Below are 6,309 nucleotides of genomic sequence, written 5' to 3' on the forward strand. Positions count from 1 at the left end.
CGGGCGGCAGCTGCCTCCTGCTGCGGGCACAGAGGGCCTGGCCCTGCGGTGGGGGGGGACCAGCCCCGCAGCAGCCGGGTGCCAGCGTGCACAGCGGGGTCCGTGTGTCACCCGCGGGGTCCGTGTGTCACCCACAGCCTGGGGCGGCCCCCGGTGCGCGAGGGAGCGACGCGCCGTGTCCGGGAGGCCGCGTCTTGCGGGGAAGAGCTGTGAGACACCCGGGGGTTACCGGGGGTGGGGGAGCCGAGCGGCCGGCGTTCTGCGGGAGGGAGGGAGGGAGGGGAGAGGGGGAAAGGCGCGTCTGAACTGGCACATTTTCGCAGCCGTACCAAAGCGAGAGCTGTGGTGAGTCCTGGTCCGTGGGACCCTGTCTCCCCTCTTGTGTGCCCCAGGCGCCCCCTGCCCCTCCTCTGCCCCCCCTCCCCTTCCCTGTGCCGCTGTGATTTTGTGTGGGGGTGACCCGGGCTGGACCGAAGCTGCTCTTACCGCTCCCCCTCCTCCGCTGGACAGGGGGGCCAGAATATAACAAAAAGCTCACGAGTGGGCACAAGGATGGGGAGGTCACTCCGCCATTACCTCCGTGGGCGAAACAGACTGAACCTGGGGAAATCAGCGCGATTGATTAGCAGTCAAGTCAGAGCAGGAGAACGTGCCGGAAAAGCAAATCTTCAGAACACCTTCCCTCCAGCCCCCATTTCTACGGGGCTTAACTTTACTGCCGATTTCCCTGTCTCCTCCCCGCAGGGGGATGGGGAACGGCAGCTGCGGTCAGTTGATCACACGTTGTTTCTTCTTGCTGCTTCTTCTTTCTCCTCCTTTTCCTCCTCCTTCCCAAACCTTGCCATACAAACCCATCGTGTTTTGATTCCCTATAGCTCTGCATTCTATTCTTCTGTCCTGCTCCCTCTTCTCTTCTGCCTTTATCACTCGTTCTGCTGCTCCCTTCTATTTTACTCTCTCTGATTCTGTCCTACTCCCTCTCCTTCTTCCCTTTTCTTCATCCTCCATCTCTGTCCTGCAGCCCAGGACAGGTTTTTCCTTTACATCTCTGTCCTGATCTGTATCTGTCTCTTTTTTTTTACTTCTTCTTTTTTTATTTTCTCCCCCCCCCCCCCCATTTCTCTGGCCTGTTCCCTGGCATTCTTTTCCTCCATGCACGTGTACGTGCTGCTCAGGGTCCAGGGAGATGTCTGGAGGCAGGGGGCACCTCAGACTGGTCTGTGTCCAAACAGGCTTACTATTGTGGAATTACTGACTTCCCCCAGGCATGGGAATCTCCCAAGCCAACACCACAACTGACCTGTTCTTGATTTTTAAAGGTGACACCGTGAAAGGATGGGATAAGAAAACCTGATGCCCTGAGCACGTCATTTCCAGAGAAACATGTTGCCTGTACACCTTCATTTGGGAGGAGGACAGGTGAGTACATTGTGTTGACTTGTTTCAGCACAGCTGTGCTTTTATTAAGAGGAATGACCTTCTTTTTCTTGTTAAGAGTTAGGGGTTGCTTTTTTCTGAGAATTCTGCCTGGTTCAACAATCATTGATCTGCTGCGTGCTTTTCCCTTGAGGAAAAGGACCCCGTCTCAGTCTTATTTATTCACTATGGCGCTCTCCGTTGTAGAATAAATTTCTCACCAGAAGGCTTCAGTGCTGCTTCCAAATGGTGGCCTGGTTGCCTGCATAATGTATCTGTAGTTCCATCTCAAGGAATGCGTTAATGCTGTTACGAATTATAAATAAGGTAGCTTCCTGCCGTAGGAAGACAGTGTGTTGGGTTTGAAACCTTTGGGTAGGACAGAAGGAGGTTGCCATCCTGGGTCAGTGGTGAGTGTTGGCATGTATCGTCTGATCTAGAGTTGATGTCTGTCACTGCTTTAGCTCTAGAATTACTCTGAGACCCAGGGAACTCCAGTTCCCTTCAGCAGAGTACAGATTTGCTCAGGATCTCAGTGCGGTGAATCATCATGTTACCTCACCTGATAGTTCCAGAGCCTAATTTAATACTTACTCGTATATCACCATGGGCAAATTCTTCTAATGATCTTAAAGACTTAAATTTTCCAGGACATTCTACTTTGGTTCAGTATGTGATGATCTTTCCAGCTAGTCATGCAGAAAAAGAATGTGTGAGAGACACTGAATACCTACTATATGACTTGCAAAAAAGGGATGCCGTGCACCTCTATCCAAATGACAACTTTGTCTATGACAACTTATTGTTCTTGTACTCTATCTAGATCCAGTGGCAGGGGGAGGCAGAGGGGCTGCTTCACGTGCAGGCAGCTGCCACTCTGGAGGGGAGCTGGAGTTTGGCTCGGGGCCAGGGTGAGGATGCTTTGGCACTTGTTCGCGGGTCAGTTTGCAGACCCTAGAAGTGTTGCAGGCAGAGAGCAGCTCCTCCCACAGCACATGCTGCAGCCAGCCCTGCCCGGACCTAAGTAACTGCAACAGTGTCAGAAGCAGGGCACAGCAATAAAGGCATTGAATGGTTTGCAAAGGAAACATGTACCAGGCTATGTCAGGTCCAGGGTTGGTGAGCAGCCAAGGGGTGTCCCAGGAGGTGGGAGCATGGGTGGGAAGGGCTTCTGCGGTGCCACTGCCACTCCCTGTGACATCTCACTGCAGGTGGCATGAGCAATGCTGTGCCAGAGGTGCATGCAGGTGGTGCTCATCCTGTGCCTGCCTTGTCTGTGGCAATGTTTCCAAGCCCCCGTGGGTGGCCTCAGCCCGTTATCTGGGGCTCTGCCACTCCTCGACACCCCTGCTGCCTGCTGCACTGCTGCTGTCAATGGCTCTGCACGGTTCAACGCCCACTATGACATGGCCATGGGGCATCTGCTGAAGGGCACAGCCCATGAGCTCTCCTCTGACATGGTTCAGTGGTGGCTGGTGAGTGGGGCACGGGTGGCAGCTCAGGGCTCTTGCCAGTGTCACCAAATCTGTTTGTGGTGGGCAAGGCCGAGGTCAAGTCAGATGGAGGCAATGGGGGATGAAGGGGATGCAGGGACCCCAGCTCACCACTGCTCCCACCTCTCTGGGCTGTCCCGCACCCTTTTCCTGTTATCTCATTGGGGTTTTCTGTGCCTTTCCCAGGGCTCTGCTGGTTCGAGTGGGGTTCTGTCCCCTTCTGGGGGTACTGGGGGTGGGGCACTAATGCTGCCTGTTGATAGCCTTGCTCCTCCAGACCCTGCAGGGTCACCCGAATAGCGTCCAGCTCCAGGCCATAATTCAGCAGCCCTTCACTGTCTTCTGGGTCCCGAGCAGTGGCCTGTGGGACCCATCTTGCTGCAGGACTTGTGCAGTGGTGGGGAACTCGGGGTGGTTGAAGGGGTCTGGCCACGGGCTGCAGATCGATGGGCATGACTGGGTGCTGAGGTGGGTACCCCAAAAGGGCTTTGCCCCTCCCTGTCTCCCCAGGACCCTGACATGCCCCTGTTGTCCCCTTTCCAATCCACAAACACAAGCCCTGTGATGGTGGGGGAGAGGGACTGCTGGCCCTGCTCCCTGCAGCCCCCCACCCTGGGGCACATGCTAGCCCTGGGTTGCCCATGTTCCCTCTGTGCTGCTGGCCACAGTGACCTGGTGTCCCTGCCTGGTGGGGCCAGCAGCTTGGGACTGGCACACAGCTTCATTTTGGGGTGTGCCTTCCCACTGTTCCCTAGAATGAACAGAGTGAAGATTGCTGGCTTTGAGCTGGATGATGGCACGAGACCAACCCATGACTTCATGTACCCGAGAGTGCAGTGAACCTCAGGCCTGGTGTCCACCTTGTCCTTGTCCCCTTCAAGCCACTGGACCTGCAGTGGGTGGCCAGTGCCTTCTCCACTGGAGAGCCCATGCAACACATCAGCTTTGGGGCAACAGCATCTCTTGCGCTAGAGACCCTGAGGATGGTGCGGGGTGGTTCTGGGGACCTTGGTGCCTCACTGAGGCCCTGGCATCATGGTCCTGGTGGGATAAAGGGCCCCTGGATGAGGGTTCTGGCATCCCTCTGCACCACGGTAAGCACTGCCCTGTCCCCACAGAGCTTGGGCATCCTGCAGTCCCATAACCCCTGCAGGTGGGGTGATGGCTGTCTCCTGTGTGGGACCATGGGCTTGATGTGACCCTTCCCAGAGCCCGGCCAGGGGCTCCTGCTGGGCCAGCCCAAGGGGCTGGGCTGGCATGGGGCCAAGTGCTAGCAGACATAGTCACCCTCTGCAAACCAACTGCCTCTGAAGGAGAGGCCCCAGCAGTAGGGGTGCCCCATGCTCGCTGCTATCCTCTGGCTTTTGCAGCACATATGTGCGAGTGAAACAGTTCATCAAAGCTGACAGAAACAAGGTAAGGGTTCAGTGGGTTCCACTCCTCCTGGGCAGGCAGGGTTCCTCTGGGCAGAGACCAGGCTTGTTTTTCAGTGGGATGGGGGAAGAGCTGGCAAGCAGGAAGGCTGATGGCTGTGCTGGTGGTGGGGGCTGGCCATCACATTTGCAGCACAGGGAGCAGATGATGGCTCCTCTGCTTCCCACTCAGGTGCTGATCCTAAGCCCAGCTTTCCTCAAGTACATCCATGACAACTGGACACAGCACCACGGATGGTACCCCTCCACCAGCTTCGCTGCCCTGCTCTTTGCCTTGCATGCTTGCCAGCAGGTGAGCGTGGCCAGCACGACCAGGTGCTGCCACCATACCACCTGCCATACCACCGTCTGTCTGTGCACCCTCAAGGGTGACCAAGCACCTGTGCAGTGATGGCTCTGGTGTGTGTGCAGGTTTCTGTATTTGGCTTCGGAGCAGACAGTGAAGGGAACCGGCATGACTACTGGAAGAAAAACTGCTGGTCTGGAGCCTTTTGCAGGACAAGGGTCTACAACACCGATGTTGAGTTCAGCCTCATTGAGCGATGAGCAGTGGAAGTCTGGATTTTATTCTACAAATGATTCGGTTCTAAGAAACTGAAGCCAGGTTGTTAGTGCAGGAACTGGCAGCAGCTGCCTTGGCTCTTTAGCTTGCTTCTCCCCCACCAGCAGTGCCATACACCTGGCATACATACATGCACCCCAGGGTCTCAGTGCTTCTTGTGCTGGTCCCACCAGCTGGGCACTGTGGCTGCCAGGTGATGTGGTCCTATGGCACCAGGAATGCTGAATCTGGCTGGACACAGGGTGGGCATGGCTCTGCCCACGCTGGCTGGGAGAGACAAAGGGGCTGGAGGTGGGTGTGTAGCCCATGAGCTGCTGTATGTGTCCCTGTAGCAGCTGCAAAGCCACCGGATGACAGCGGTGGTGGTGACAGCAGCCACTCAAACATGGCTGTCCACATGGTGGAGCTGACATTTTCATCCACTAATGGTTTTTGGGGGAGGCTCACAGTTGTTCTTGGGGAAGGGAGAGAGAAGCATCTTCCCTTCCTGTCTTTTAAGGAAGGAAATATTTTTAAAATTGTGTCAAAGAAAAGAAAGAAAAAGAAAATCAAGCATGCTGTCAGAAGATCACAGATTCAAGTACAGTTGAAATGATCTTACACTGACAAACTTTGCCTGTGAACCTATTACTAATATTTGCTTTACTTTTCGAGCCCTTACTGCTTCGAGAAGATAGTACCATCTATCTCAGCCCCACCCTGCAGAACAAGATTGCAAACCCTGGAGACTGAACTCCCCAAAGGAGCTTCAAACACAAATATCCTTGAATGAGACTGAGTTTCCCATGGCAGTTGGTCACTTTGTCTTTCAGTCTATTAAAATCACCACACCTCTCCTACTCATAAGCTCCCATTTTACAGCAGAAGCCTGTGTTACTTAACTATTAGCTCCATTGATTTTTTCTGCCTCTCCAGGTAGAATCTCCATTTCTCTGTGTCTTCTGTTTCTCTTCTCCATTATATCCAGTTTCCTCACACTCGGTACCAGTCTTGCGCTGACCTGCCCCTTCACCTTCCCCCTGTTTTCTCTAGATGCTGAGCAGTGCTCTGTGCAACGCTCCTCAATGGTTTTCTGAGATTTAGAAGTAATTGGCTTTCTTACCTCAGACAAGCGATTAGCTGGTAATGTTCAAGCATAGGTTAAACTCTTGCTACATTATTTCCATTCATCTTCCCTCTCCTGATTATTCTTTCAAATTTAGTTACAAAGCTGTGTGCTCTGCTGAGGGACTGAAACTGTTCGAGTAACTTTTTGTTCCTTATGTAACATATAGATACTATATCACTTCCCTTACATTGTAGTGGTACTGTATGATCCTGACCTGATGGATTTATTAAATATCCTTGTTTCAAATGTTTGTTTGTGGTTGTGTTTTTTTTTTTAACCCATTTTTTTCAGTATTCT

At 53.6% G+C, this 6,309-nt stretch overlaps 1 non-coding gene across 1 annotated transcript; it reads left to right on the top strand.

Moving 5' to 3' along the window:
- Positions 1–1,818: 1,818 nt before the first annotated feature.
- LOC114015582 (small nucleolar RNA SNORD45) lies at positions 1,819–1,903 on the top strand. Its single transcript, XR_003559590.1, has one exon. It is a non-coding gene; the product is annotated as a small nucleolar RNA SNORD45 (small nucleolar RNA).
- The last annotated feature ends 4,406 nt before the right edge of the window (positions 1,904–6,309 follow it).

The sequence above is a fragment of the Falco cherrug genome, chromosome 6 (assembly GCF_023634085.1).
Source record: "Falco cherrug isolate bFalChe1 chromosome 6, bFalChe1.pri, whole genome shotgun sequence".
Lineage (NCBI taxonomy): Eukaryota > Metazoa > Chordata > Aves > Falconiformes > Falconidae > Falco > Falco cherrug.